Source organism: Triturus cristatus, chromosome 1_2 (genome assembly GCF_964204655.1).
Source record: "Triturus cristatus chromosome 1_2, aTriCri1.1, whole genome shotgun sequence".
Lineage (NCBI taxonomy): Eukaryota > Metazoa > Chordata > Amphibia > Caudata > Salamandridae > Triturus > Triturus cristatus.
Genome location: NC_140580.1, coordinates 550,046,572 through 550,062,033, shown reverse-complemented (window position 1 = coordinate 550,062,033; position 15,462 = coordinate 550,046,572). Strand labels below are relative to the sequence as shown.

Here is a 15,462-nt window from a genome sequence, read left to right as displayed (position 1 = left end):
CCACGTCTTCAAGAATTTGCGAAATTGGACATAATCAGTTTCGTTACGAAGAGCTGTAGGCAGAGCGTTCCACAGCGAGGGGCCCAAGTAAGAATAGGACCTTCCGCCCACCCGACATAGTTTGATTTTGGGAGTGGTAAATTTCCCCTGGGTGGCGGAACGTAGGTTGCGAGAGGGAAAGTAAGGACAGACCAAAGATTGAAGGTATTGCGGGGCATTACCTGTTATTATTTTATGCATATAGCTCAGGGCTTTGAACTTGACTCGGTTCTCCAGCCTGAGCAAGTTATGTAGATGGCCAGAAATAGAGGTAGCTCTCGGGACCCTGCACAGAAGCCTAGCTGCAGAGTTTTGCACCATCTGTAGCTTGCGGGTTACCTCCTTGTTTGAGCCCAAGTAGAGAATGTTTCCGTAATCCAACCTTGACGTAATCAAGGCATTGACCACGGTTTCCTGGGTGGACTCTGGTAGCATCCAGCTGATTTTTTTTTTTTAACCACTTTAGGATGTTAAAGTATGTGGCTGCTACTTTAACTGCTTGGGGGCGCATATTAAGCGAGTCATCTATAATGATGCCCAGATTTCGAGCTTGGAGGGAAGGTTTTCCCGAATACAAGTACCTCGGTTTTCTCCCCGTTTAGTTTGAGGTAGTTTAGTTGCATCCATGATGCTATTTTGATCAGACTCAACTGAAGGGGGGGGGGGGGGGGGGGGAGGACCATCTGTGCTTTTCATGGATAGAGAAAAAATGGTTTGGGAATCGTCAGCATAGGAGAATAAGGACAGCCCTACTTCCTCTGCCACATCGACTAAGGGTCTTGCATATAAATTAAAAAGTTGAGGGCTGAGGATGGAACCTTGTGGCACCCCATGGGTGAAGGAGTGGATATCTGAGCTGGCTGTGGAGGAGAAAAACCAAAATGTTATGTAAATGAAATCGTTCATTGTAACATTTACTAACGGGCACAGGTTATTTGGGCAATTTAAGGCAGGTTCAACCGTTATAGACTCTCGGTGCTTTGAGTCTGCTTCATGAATGTATGGTGTCCTTTTGCTAAAAATGATCTCACCTTTTAAGATCCAATGGTCACTTAAACCAGTAACAATATTTTGGGTGCAGGATCTAGTTCTTCTGGCTAAGGGGCCAAGTCATGCAACAACAGTTATGCATTAATTTGAGCATGGCCCTGTAGACCGTATGGTTAGATGATGCTCCGGTGGACACCAATACTGATAAGGAGGAAGAGGATTTCCCAGTGTAGGATGCAGTGCTGTGTTTTGGACTGGAGAAAGCAGAACGTGTTCCTTTTTTAAATCAATCATCCAACATTAATATGGACATTAGTAATCGTACACTACTATGCAGAAACAAATACAAATGGATTGCATTAAGCACACATACCAACACAACAATTAATCATAAACGATTGTTTAATTACCATTTATAATAAACCTATCATCACATTTTAACTTTACATACTAAATGTAATCACTTCCATAACAAGTAATAGTCGCTGAAATCATATTATTAGTATTCTACTCGTGAAGATGAAATAATCTCAGAAAAAAAGCAGTTGCAGGACACATATATTGAGGCCATGCTCTGTGGGAGGGACAAAAACAAGCAGAGGAAGGAAATCCATCACAAGCTAACAACTAGAATGTAAGCAAATGAGTGACAAAGGAAACCAATGTTAAGCAATGGTCAGGCCATAAGCTCAGTGTAAGCTGACACTAGTCTAGTCAAGTCAAAGGCACTTATATAGCGCAAACATATCACTCCGAAGAGTCTCATGGCGCTTGCAGCGACTCTGGTCAGACGGAAGAGGAGTTACTGATCAAACAGCCACGACTTCAGGTTCTTCCGAAAACAACTGTGGATAGGAATTGATCGTAAGTATAAGAGCATTTTATTCCAGAAGGATGGCGCAAGATACGAGAAGGATCTGCCACCTTGTCTCGTTGTGTGTATTCTGAAAGGGGAGAGCAGTGACACAGTGCTGGACCTAAGTGTCCTCTGAGGCTTATACCAGTAAAGCTTTTTAGACCAATATTGTGGGCCTTTCCCAAATAGATGTTTATGCGTGAGACAGAGAACTTTAAAGAGAATTCGCTTTCTCACCGGCAACCAGTGTAAGGCTTTCAGACATGGAACGGAAGATGTTCTATGCAGAAGGTTCAGGATCATTCTGGCTGCGGTATTCTGTAGAATCTGTAGCTTATTTAATAAGTTTTCATTTATGGACAACAAAAGCGCATTGCCATAGTCCATTCCATTTGTAATAAGTCCCTGAATCAGTGGTTTTCTGGCCTCAGTGGGAATCCATTTGAAAACTTTCCGCATAGTACGCATTATTCCAAAGCATGTGCTAACAATATGGTTTATTTGGGTTTTCATGGATAGTTGATTGTCCATGTAAAAACCCAGATTGCGAACCACCTCTTCGGGAGCAGGACAGGTGCCAAGATCAGATAGCCACCAATCGGGCGACCAGTGTTCAGGCGCTTTCCCAAAGAGCATAATTTCTGATTTAGTACCTTTCAATTGGAGATGGTTACTTTTCATCCACCTATCAATGTGGGACATGCAGTTTTTAAAGCGTGCCTTGGTTTCAGTAGGATCAGGACCCAGTGTAATCAGGATTTGAGTGTCATCAGCATACGATATGACATCAAATCCATAATTTCTGATCACTGGGGCCAATGGAGTCATGTACAGATTAAGGAGTGTAGGACTTAGGATGGAACCTTGTGGCACTCCCATCCTAATAGATCTTGCGGAGGAAATGCTGTCTCCCGTCTGAACAATAGTTTTGCGGTCCGATAGATAGCTTTTGAACCATTTCAGGGCATTGCCTCTGACACCAATCTCCCAGAGCCGTTGTTCTAAAATGCTATGGGAGATGGTGTCAAATGCAGCCGACAGGTCGAGAATGACTTTTGATGTTTATTCAGAGCCCGTCTGATGTTATCTGTAACCTCGACCAGTGCTGTCTCAGTACTATGCGCAGCCCTGAATCCAGACTGTGAGGGGTCCAGGAGATTGTGGCTCTCCAGATGGGCAACAAGCTGTTGATTGATAAGGGATTCCAGTATTTTCCCTAAATAGGGAAGTAGAGAAATTGAACGGTAATTTGAGAGGAGTTTAGGGTCAGCTGTGGGCTTTTTCAAGATTGGTTTCGCACAGGCAATCTTCCAACTCGAGGGAAAGACTGCCTCCGAAAGGGATTTATTGAATAAGTCCGTGATATTATCCACCAAAGCAGGAGCAATAATTAAAAATAGTTTTGGGGAAACAAGGTCAATGGGAGACCCAGATTTTATCTTTTGCATGGCACTAGAAACTTGTTTAGTGTCGCATTTGGTAAATTCGTCTAGAAGGTGGGAAGGAGCAGTGAGGGTGCCAGACTAGTCAACTAGATGAGAACTGTTACTATGAAGTGACAAAGATAGATGAATAGCTAAAATCTTTTCTTCGAAAAAATTAGAAAGGGAGTCTGCCCAGTGTTGAGAATCGGGTGTTGACGGCTGGTTTCTAGGGGTTGTGAATTTCTTCAGAATTTGGTAGAATTCCTTGGTGGAAATTTCGGCCTTATTAATCCTGTCCGCTAGAAACGATTTCTTTGCCACTAGGTCTTTTCACAAAGCCAATAGATTTCGCCTTTGGGTCCTATTGGCTTTGACAGTGTTTTTTAGCCATGCTTTGCAGCATGGTTAAAGAAGGAAAGACCAAATTGACTGATTGTGTCACTTGTAGGCGCATCACCTATGGATGCACGTATCTACAAAATGATGCAGGCTTTTTTTCTTTTTTGTTGATCAGAGTTGTATTAGTAAATAAAAATAAAGTACAGTACAGTGAAAAGAAAAAAAAAATATATATATATATATATCTTTAGCAGGTGAGAAGGGGGATGCAACATGGAGGGCCAGCGGGGAATGTGTGGAAGCAACAAGGAGGGCTAGCTGTGGGCACAGTAGGTGTGGGTGGAGTAAGCAATTTGACACACAGAGAGACCAACGTGGAGCGTGTTGGGAGGAGATAAGCACACTGGTGAGAGAGAGCAATGTGGAGCTGAGGGAGAAGGGCAAAGGTTAGAAAACAATACAGGAAGGGACGGACGAGAATCACATGGTCGAGAGAGCACAGCACGGAGCCACAGAGGGGGGAAGCAACGTACATGGAGACATGTGTTACAAAGGATGGACATCCCATTAACCCCTTGCAAGCTTGGGTAATAGAATCAACTGAAGTCAATAGGCAACAAGGGAAGCATTCATAAAACAGAGTATAATCAGTCTAGATCCATAGGTGTCAATGATGAGACGCATTCAATTAAGCAAACACAAGGAGATGATGGACGGAGCGCGGAAACTTTTCAGACACTCGCCCCCAGTCACAAATCTGGGTTGAATCCATCATTCTTTAGCTCACTTTGCCACACCAGTTCAGACACAGCTATATGCAAATCAGTCTTATTCCCGGTGCCTCATGGGAACAGTCCAGCCGGAACTGCCAAGCTATGACTTGCCTGGACTGGAAAGAAGCATCCTGGGACCGGTTTCGGGCTAACAGCCCTCATCAGCCACGCATTAAATGGAATTGTAGGAATTTAATTCAAACAAGTTTTTAACTGTATTAACGTAAATACACACATCAACTGAATTAGATGAATAAACTCATGAGTTACAAAATGAGTGAAACATTTTTTTGAAAAACAAGTATACAAAAATAAAGCTATTGCATTCACTTTATGTATTATACAGAATAACATACATTAATAGGGATACAGCGAAAAGCAATATTACAGAATAACATACATTAATAGATATACAGAGAAAAGCAATCACACACATGTCCAGTGTGTAGTTTGACGATGTTCTTACAGTAATCAAGTCAGATAAATGTTTGTCAATTCCACTCTCGAAAAACAACACATTCATGAGCTATAGAAATCGTTCTAATGGTAAATTAACTACAGAAGAAAAGTGGCACTGTGTCAACGTTTTGGTCTCTTTCATTTTAAGGACGTGAGACCATCCTCTGGACAAATTGCACTTGTAAATTCTAAGGATTCCCTAAAATGTCTCATTTCCCGTGGGGTGAGAAAAATGGCCAGTTTTGATTAATTAAGACTGTTAAATATGCCCAACAATGGCAGAGTTCTAAGTTGAATTTTGGCCAGGCATCAGCTCTAGTATGGGGTGGAAGAACATGAGCAGTAGTCATCCATTAACCAAATACACTAGCTCTCCTTCCTCAAAATTGCAGTCTTATGATTCCATTCAATGTATCGTATATCAAAGACTCCTACATTTCTGGACTAAGTATGATCTGTATTATGAATGACCCCCGTGTTGGGGACTTCAGCAGAATAAGAACTGCACTCTCATGAAATGCTTAACCCAAAAGAAAAAGTAGTGTTTGGAAAGTAAGCAACAGAAGTACCCAAGTATGCTGCCATGCTCCAGTGACTAACAAACACAAGAAGAGTGAGGAAATCCCACACTAACAAATTAGAAGCAAACAAAAGAGAATGACACTAAAGCCAACCAATGGTAAGCCGGGGGCAATTTCTAAGCCCATTATAAGCTGGAAGTAGTTGTTTTTGTCAACAAACAGTGCTGTCTGGTAGGTGAGACCTTAAAAAGAGAAGACCGTCATCTGCATATAGGTATTCCCAATTTTCAGTGCCTACCCATTTTATACCAGTTAGGTCTAGATGAATAAGGGTATGTTTAATCATTCTTCCAGATCTGCTCCCCACAAAAAGATCTTTATGCAATCAACTGTGCCGGTCAAGGACAGCAACTCCTCCACCGATGGCAGCACTCATTACCGAGCCTTGGTTCTTAAACTTGATCCGGAAGCCTGGAAAACTCCATACACTGGGTCAACTATCTTAAATGAAATGAATCTTGAAGTACTGAACAACAAATAGAGGTTATCCAAATACAGTCCAATCTTTGTCTCTGGGAATTTCCCCAACTCATCCTGTGGTGCTTGTGGCATTTTTCTTCAAAAGTAAGGCACATACCTCTCATATAGACAAAAGGAAAACATTCTGAATCTCTGCGACAAAATGATGTGCCACTGTTGGTTTCTTAGTTGGACAGGTTGTTGCCAGTGACCTCATGCACAGGTATGGGCTACATCTGTGGCACAAATTTGATCATGACACCTGTTTACTCGGGCTGTGTCCAGTAGTATTCTAGCTATGTTCCATATCACAGTCTTATTACCAGTCGGTGAAGATCTTTCAAGGTTAGTGCTTCCTCTTGTTGAGGCTCAGCTTTGAGTCCAAGAAAAGGCACTGCAGGGAACTTTCAAAGCCTCAACAGAGACTAAAAGGTACTATTGCCATACCTGGGTTCCATCACTGGAGGATAACTTCATTAAAATTGTGATGGTGGCTTATTTTCCACTACCTCAACTGGACCGAAATCACCACCAATGCATGGGTGTTCACAGTGATGCAAGATAGCAGTATCTTAGGGACAAGAGAGCCGAGCCAGTCCAGTCCACCCATCTCTAGTTCTAAATTTGAGCTGATGGCCTCATGCTCTTAACTTCTGGTAGGTAGGCCCTTTTTCCTACAACACCTGTAAATCATTGGTTGGAATGGGAATTCACTGTGTGGATTTCTCTATCACTCCAGGGAGAAATCTGTTCTGATTTCTCCCTTCAATAAATGTTTGGGAGCTGAAAAGATGTTTTCACCAACCACAACATCTGGCTATAAAAAGTTGGTAGTGGGCCATCTCACAATTATGTGATGTTATGACTATTTTTTAGAGCAAGCGTTTTACCAGGGAGGGATCCATGCGCTATAAAAGGAGGGGTCTGAGCTAGCTGTGTCTGACCTTTTGGTAAAGATCCATGTCTACAGTTTCCAGCAGAATGCAAGGACAGAGGAGCTGGCTCTGATGTGCAGGGGGAGGTGGTGCCAGGCTTTGGACTCCAGGTACAAGCTCGACCGCTGGCTCTAAGGATGCAGGAGATGTAAGCTCGCAGGAGGCTGACGGAGTAGATTTCTGGTTGGTGTGTGGAAACTGATGCAGCTGTTGAGGTAAATGGGACCTAGATTGTGGAAGGCTGTGTACATGTGAGTGAAGAGCTTTAAGAGTTTGTGTTTATGGATGAGGATCCAGTGGAGTTCTTTGAAGTTTGAGGTGATGTCTGTGCAGGGGAATGGGAGCCTGAATGAGAGTTTGGCTGCTGCTTTTTGTATGAACTGAAGTCTTCAGGTCATTTGGGAGGGGATGCTGACAACGTGTGCTGCTGTAGTCTAGTTTACTGGTAATAAGGGTTCACAACCGGAGGGCAGATTATCTAGGAGATTTCCTACTCTTCCTCAGAGTTGTAATCAATTGAAAAGTCGTAGGCTCCTTCTACAAAGCCTAGACCACCACAGTCATCATTGCTTTTGGCACTAATCAGAAGTCCAGGTGCAAGTGGTTTACTTCATAGGGACCCATGTCTATGGAATGGCGTGATCTGTAGTTGGAGAGGTTGGTTCCTGTATGCCTCCAACACCCTATTCCGAGAATCCTCAAAAAATGACACAAAGCACCAGTTTGGAATTGGCAGGTCTGGTTCTTGGACCTCTTCCACCTCCTCACATATCACTCCCTCCTCCTCCAGATAAAGGCAGTTCTTCCCATATGTGGAGAAGAGCCTATCATCTCCCCTTCCGGTCTCTAAACTTAAGTGATTGCTTTATGAGAAGCTAGACTCTGCTCACCTTTTCCTTTAAGCATAATCTATTCGTTCTTGGAGCTACCTGGTACCCCTTCACCAAAGCATAGTGCAGGAGCTAATGGTTAATCTTTTGTTCTTCGTCCTTGCCAAAGAATATTAATCCAGTTTTTAGTAGATAGTCATGTCTTTTTGTACGCACTTTTTGCATATGGTTATTTAAAAGTTGTCTACAGTGCAACAGCTCCAAATGTAGTAGTGTGCTTTATGTTGAACTGGAACAAATACCTTTGCAGAAGACAGATAGCCTAACGTTCGTGCGAAGGGAGAAAAGTAAGGTCAAGTATCTGATTATACTACACCTAAATCGGCTGCATTTATCCTTGTTTCCTATGGTTGAGATGAATGTTTGTGTTCTTGCAAATAGGGGGCTTTTGAAGATTAGTGTAGATGCATATGGGAAAGATGTTTTTTAATTTGTTTTGGAAGAATGAAAGGATGGGTTAAGTCCACAGCTGTGTAGGAATGAGCTCCATAATTTGGGCGCTGCTCCATTGAAGGGTTTCTTCACGGTGTAATTTTTGATTTGAATGTTTAAAGCTGTAGTGAGTGCTTGCTCCTCAAACCCTGTTATCCTCCTCAATAGATTGGCCAAACAAGGTGGATTTCTTTTTAAATGTGGACTTCCATGTAGGACAGAATCTCTAAACAGGATATTTAATCCCCAAACTAAGCAGAATAAGTCTTCAGTGATTGGGGAAATGTGCTCATATTTTCTCATGGCTCATACTATGGGTGTTGAATGAATGCAGCTTTCAGCGGGTGCTAGATATCTTTGGGATCTTGAGATCTCTGTCGGGTGTGGCTATGCAGAATTCCAATTGATAGATCAGGGCTTGGGCTTCTATTTTCAGTTGACTTGGGGCTGTAAGATTCTTGATTGTTTTGGAGAAAGAAGATACAAATTAGCTGATTAATTTGTAAGGATATAGTGATAACAAATTTCCAGGCATGAATTCCAGTGCTTTAACTTCAGTGAGAAAGAGATGGAGAGAGACTCAAGTTCCGTTATCAAGGAATGCCTGTCCAGAACCTTGTCGGAGAGTTATGAGAAGAAAATCCTGTCTGTCCCACATCTATTGCTGAAGATCTTTCGGACAAGATGGGAGAAGTAAGGACATCGTTAGTGGGTGACTGGAGGATTAATTGTGTGTCATCTGTGTAGTGAAGGATGCAGACTCCTATCTCTGCCACATGTAGACTTAATGGTTCTAGATACAGGTTAAACAATGCTTATGAAAGTATGCAACCTTGGGGAAACTTTATGCACTACATGAATTTCTTAGGGTGTGCTTACCTGTTATCACAACCTAATCACTACTAGAGAGTAACAATGAGAGCCAGTTCCGGATTTGGTTTCTGAATCTCATTCATTGTTCCAAATTTATGAAGCAGCCTGTCGTGAGTTACAATGCGCTAATAGATCGAATAAGAGGAGTAAGCATGCATCTCCATTATTCTGTGTGTGATGGATATCATATAGAACTTTTAAGGTCCCTGTCTTGGTGCTGAAGCTAGCTCACACTCCAAACTGGTAATTCACCAGTAGATGGTTATGGTTGATGTAAGACATCAGTAGGGATGAGAGACAGTACTATACCTATATTCAGCCATGGTAATGAATGAAGTGTTGATTACTGGGGCCATGCAGTTTCTATGATTCGGAAATGTATTTGAATGATTAGAAGGTTGTACTTTTGGGATAAGTGGGAGAGACAGCTAGTTCAGGGATAGGTAGCAGGAGGGTACATGTATGGAGAGTAGAAGGGAGAGTTTGAATACTCTTGGTGACATTTTTTAACAGTTGAAGTATGTTCAAAGCATCCAGAAATCCAAGGTTTCTGTGCCAAACAAAAATTTAACATTTCTTTTGCAATTGAAAGATCTGAGCCAAGTGTTGCTAGCCATTTTTAGGCTTATTTGTTAGGAAAGACAATTATGCATCAGTGAGGTGGGTGTAAGGTTGGGCAGTAGGTGCAACGTTTAGAGCCTCAATTGCTGCCCAACCTAATACTAGTTTCGTACGAGTCACTACCTTCATTACGATCTTATTACAATTTAATATATTATAATGGGCATATTTTGTGGAATTCTAATTCTTCAAGAACAATGTTTTGACCAAACTGTAACAAAAACCACACACAGCAAATGTGTAATAATAATTCTTTTAATTTCTCTAATTTCTTTTGTAAAGAAATCTTTTCACAGGTAAAAAGCAAAAATATCCGTCAACGGTACATCCATCTGTATTGTTCCCCCCCCCCCCCCCCCCCATATACACAAATTGTAAAGAAATCTTTGCTTTTCAAATTACTTCAAGTGATAAGCATATGCAGGTTTTTTTAATTACCCCTGGACTATTTACATAGTGCAAGCATGTGCTTATCTTTAAATCCACACCATTCAACATTCCTTCAATTTTCAATTATATTCTACGCTTGGTACTTCAGAACTTTTACAGATTAGTGTTTTAGATTACAACTGTTTGTATGAGCTTACCTTTTCAGCAGGATATGTTTTGATATACAATGTAGAACATATTCTACAACATGCAAATTGAATGATAAAAAACTTCCCGTAATTGAAGTGGAGGATTGCAACAATTCAATTTTTCAAAACTTATTAATTGTAGATATCTACATAGCCTGAGAAAATAATGCATACCCTGTGGTGTTTTCCAATACACCTAGGTTAATTTTTACCAGCTTCTAAGATTGGACCCCCAGATGAAAGATAATTAAATTGTGTCTGTAAAATGTAATTTCCCCTCTATGAAAGCATAGCTTTGTATCACCAACAGGAACAGAAGCAATAAATGCATCATACAATGGATACAGATATTACACATTCGAAAAACACCCTGTAAAAAGCAAAGCACATCATACATTGGATAAAATCTTGAATAATCGGACAGCAACAGATAAGAAACAAGCCAGGTTAAAACAGGTTAATACATCAGATAACAACACTAAATAGAACATGGCAGGTTGTACTTGATGAAAGTGCCTATTAACCAATAGAGGTAGAGTCAAAGATGTACTTAATGTTTTGTACAGTGCGCAAAAAATATAAAAGTACAAAGTGTCCCGAACTGAAATATTATCACAACTGCATGCGATGGAAGCAGTTTAAAACGAACTACCTCTAGGGATAGCAAACAAATTATATAATAATTTTGTTATCTAAAACGTATACAATGAAAACAATGATGTTGTGGCATTTCATAAGTTACATATGGTTCGATTAAAAGATTGGTCTGAAGTGGAAAGTAATCTCTAACAGTTGATTTTTCCGATACAGATGGGGATCTCTCGTTTGCTCACAAAGCCCTAAAAGATATATACTGCCATTACAAGTAGGTGGCCTAGAGAAAAAGAAACACTAGCAAACAGCAAAGCTGCATTGACACTGTTGAGGACATGACATCACTTGGCAAAGGACAAAGAGGAGAAAAGATGAGACCAGCTGGCCAGAGTATCCATGAGTGTCCAAAGTAATGGCCATCTTTGGCTCAGACCAGAGACCTCAACCTTCAAGTCAAAATGATAACAGTGGCAAAAAATATCACTGTCACTAATAAAGGAGATTGGATAGGACATTGACAAATGATGTCAAAGGCCAAATTAACATTACCTTTGATGTACAAATATAACACAGGCAAACATATGTCACTATATGCTTACCAGAATGTAATGTGGAGTAGTACATTGAACTATGTATCACTGTGACCCTTTGGATCACTTCTAGTGACGTTAAAGCTGTAAAATAGTTTGACCCAACAAGGGATTCTCTATTGTTCTCCTGGAGGTGAATGAGTAAAGGGTTGTTTTTATAAACAGAATATATGGTTTCACTATAGGTCAGTAAGTTTGGGATTTCGGGGAGTAACACAAGCTGTAACTATGAATGTTGGGGCTATTCCCAAAGAATATTAAATTTTGCAGCAAGTGACAACCCATGCAGGAAAGGTACATCTCTTAAGTGTTGTTCACGGTTTGTACTATGAAAACAAACCATAGAGACAGATTAGGAACCCCCATAATATGCTTATACGGTTATTACTAATATATATCACATTATAATGCAATTGTGTTATTGCTTCCCACTAGTAATGCATGTTTTCTGATTCTTATGCCTAGAAAATGTACACATAATGTTTACTGCCTGAAGAAAACTGCAAAGACACAAATGGCTATACACAAAGTATCTAGTTTACATTATTTTAGCCATACTTTCATTTGGTGGTAATTTCTTCACACCTGCAGAAACGTGTTGACACTCAGTCCCTAAATTGTAGTCTCAATTCAGGATGTTGTTTCAAATTAACAAAATCGATAGCCTTGCAGGTGAAATTTGCTTTAACAGTTCTTTAAAGCCACCTTCAAGAAAATTATTAAATCGTCCCTCTTGTATCCACAAATATCAGTTTCTTTAAAAACTTAGTAAGAGTTTCCTTTTGCTAATAATAGACTGGAGAATTAACATTCAGATGTAAAAGGTAGTTACTAATTGTTTATAGAAAACAAATATAAGCAATTGATTTCCAAAATAATGTTTTGTTGGCCAAACAGTGTTCCAGAATGATATCTGATAGTAAAACACTTCCCCTGCTTACTGGAAAGTTAATGCTTTAAATTTCAGTATTTTATAACTGTGTTCTTTATATATTGGCAGTACCATCCCTGGTGCTAATAGCTTGGTAATTGCTTAGTAGTTACAGATACAAAACCATCTGGCTAGGCTTTCAGGTCAGCTTCTGCATGTCTTTGCTGAGAAACATTCTCTCTAACGTTTGTTTCTCTATTTAACTACAAGCGTTATTCACATATTATCAACGTTATCCTGAGTAATGAAAGAGCTGATTGGCTTTTCAGGATGGAAGACTATCTACTTAGGATTGAAAATTCAATTTTGGGGGTATTGAGTTTTTGATGAGATAGTAAACCTAAATTTATATGACTTCGGTGGTTGTCATTGCCCTTGTGCATACTGACTTTTGGGTACTGTTATGTATCATTTACATATTAGTAGATCAATAATGCATCCATTCTTCCGATGCATACTTCAAAAGTTGAGGCATAGTGAGAGGAATGGATTTTAGTAGTATTTAAGGCAAGGATACTGTTAGAATTGGGAGCTTGCATGTCTATTGGCTCGCTCAATGATAAAGGTAGGAAGCGAGACGTTTGAGGGCAGTGCTTTTAATGCAAATTTTGGTTTTATGTGTGTGGAGTAGTGGTACCTGCAAAAGCATGTCAAAGGGTGTGGAGAGGTTTTAAGAACTTGCCCATTTAGAATCCCATAGCACATAAAGATATGTATCAAAATGAGAAGTAACATAGCTGAGCTCTCCGCTTTGGAACTTCCTAAGCTGATAGTGAGGATTTGTACTTGCTCAAACTTGTAAAAGCTGTTGCCACTTAATGATATGGGATTACTTCTTTCTGGGTTGGATGTCTAGTAATGGGATACAGTGCTTTCAATTTGTTAGCATTGCAATATCTTTGCATCTTGTCTGTTAAGTGGTGGTGGACTTAACAGATTGCCTTTTCTACATCCAGGAGTGCCTTGACTTAAAAGCCTTGTTCCTTGGGTTTGCAATGGTGGCTAGGCTTTTGTGTAATTGATTCTGACCTTTGTAACCATTGTTTTTACATGACTTGGAGGTGAACATTTATTGTAATCTGTGCGGATCCTCTTTGTCTTTGTGGGAATAACCATTGGTACTTCTGCCTGTTTGACTAGATGGCCTTGGTTAGTCTTTGTATGACATTTGCTATTGTTTTGGCTAGATGTGTTGCTTCTTATTTCCTCCCAGCGTTGGTTGTGTTACAGTTAGTAGTAATATTTACGTTAATAAGGAGAGGTGGCTATAGTAATACCCTGACCTTCCGTGTTGTAATGTGGCTTGAGAAAGGGGATGACACCGAGTTTGGGAGTCAGTGTTTACAGGTAAGGATTCTTGGTATCTTATTACTTGTTAGAGCTGCTAGGAAACATTTTCTGGGTTCTACATGGTGAAATACTGGGACTGTCTTTAGGCAGTAACATTCGTAGAGTCTCTATACTTGGGAGAGTAGCAGGGCTGCTAAGGGCAATATATGGTATCTGGACAAATCTAACTTTGGTAATTTTGGCAGGGATTTTGCCTGATCTGTAAATGTGAAGGTTAAATGGATTGAAAGTAGCGTGGTTCTTCCTACCTATATCCTACAGTTGCTTTGTCAGAGATTTCTGCCTATTTTAAGTATGCAACCACTTAGAGCATGTATGTGGTATTTCTACTAGAGGTATAGGGAGCACATTTTTCCACTAAGTGCAAGTGTGTTGTTTAACATAAACAGTTACAATAGTACTCTTGAGCTTGTGAGGATAGCACAGCCATATATTCTATTGAATTGAATGTGAAGCATAACGCAAGTCAAGTATATAGAAAGAACTTGCTGACAATTACTGGTATACACTACAGAATTCTACCATTTCCAGGTATGAGTATGTGGAACAGGCATTAGTAAAGCCAATAGGTCTGGGTTTAGTGTAGTAACATGTGCAGTTTTGGTACATTAGGACAAGACCTACAGAGAGAAGCCAGCTGGAATATACAAGAGGGGTCTATAGTAGTATAGTAGTCCCTTATGTGCTCATGCAGTCTTATGCAAGCAGTTGATGTGGTATAATACACCTAAACTGCCAATAGCATTAGATGAGAGCGAAATGCTCCACCGGGCTGAAAAGACATGATTGATAAAATCTCAAACCAAGGGCTGAAAGAGGCTGGTCAAGTAAGCTAGTAGTTGATAGAGGACAACCCAAAGCCCATTCTATGTATATTGTTAGCAATCGCAATAATAGGCTTGGAACTATTAGCAAATACAATATAACCTTACAACTACATATGCTTGCTGAAAAAGATGGAGTTAAATGGAGTACTCCAAATGTTAGCATTTCCGCCTGCTTGGACAGAAGAATCTCAACTTTCTACGATTATGACTATACAGCAGTGTTCTAACAAGAGTCCTATTAACACTGAAGGTAAACGGTGATGAAGATAATTTTACAACTGAAAGATACAAACTCAAATTACAAAGTGGCAGAGTTTGTTACTCATGTGCTGGAAGTGTATCCGTTACAGAAAAGGCATGATTTTTATTAGATAATTTATAAATAAAACTATAAAATAAAAACTTGTGCTGAAGTGTGCAAGATATTACTGAACGAGCATACAAGAGACAGTTAAGTTACTTCTTTTAACATTAATTTTAAGGTACAAGAAGCAAGTCCTTGAGCAATCAGTTTTACTAATGAAATGTGGAAGTAATTGGGTGATATGGGTTTAACATATATCTTAGGACATAAAGTATAATGCATGAAGACGTGTTGGTGCATTTTTTTATTTTTATATATTGGATGCTGGTTCTAAAATTTTGTTTAACATGTAATGTTGTGCCTTTGCATCTGTAACCATAGAAGTCTATATAACTTTAATTTTCCTGAACTGAACAAACTCTTCAATCTGATTATATTTGAACATCCGTTTCCAAGTATGTATTTCCAGTTCATATAATTGGAGGAATTGATACTTAACTTTTAAAGGTTTAGTGTAATATCTCTTAGTGAATAGGGCTGGGATACAATACAGATTAGTTCACTTAGACTTGTAGACATGTGTACGTAGATGAGAAACATGGAGAAAAAGCAACATT

General features: G+C 39.9%; 1 protein-coding gene across 3 annotated transcripts in view; it reads left to right on the top strand.

Annotated features, from left to right (window-relative positions):
• The window catches only part of LCOR (ligand dependent nuclear receptor corepressor), a 343,287-nt gene that overhangs the window by 314,671 nt on the left and 13,154 nt on the right, over nt 1-15,462 (top strand). The gene's annotated exons all lie outside the window — the stretch shown is intronic.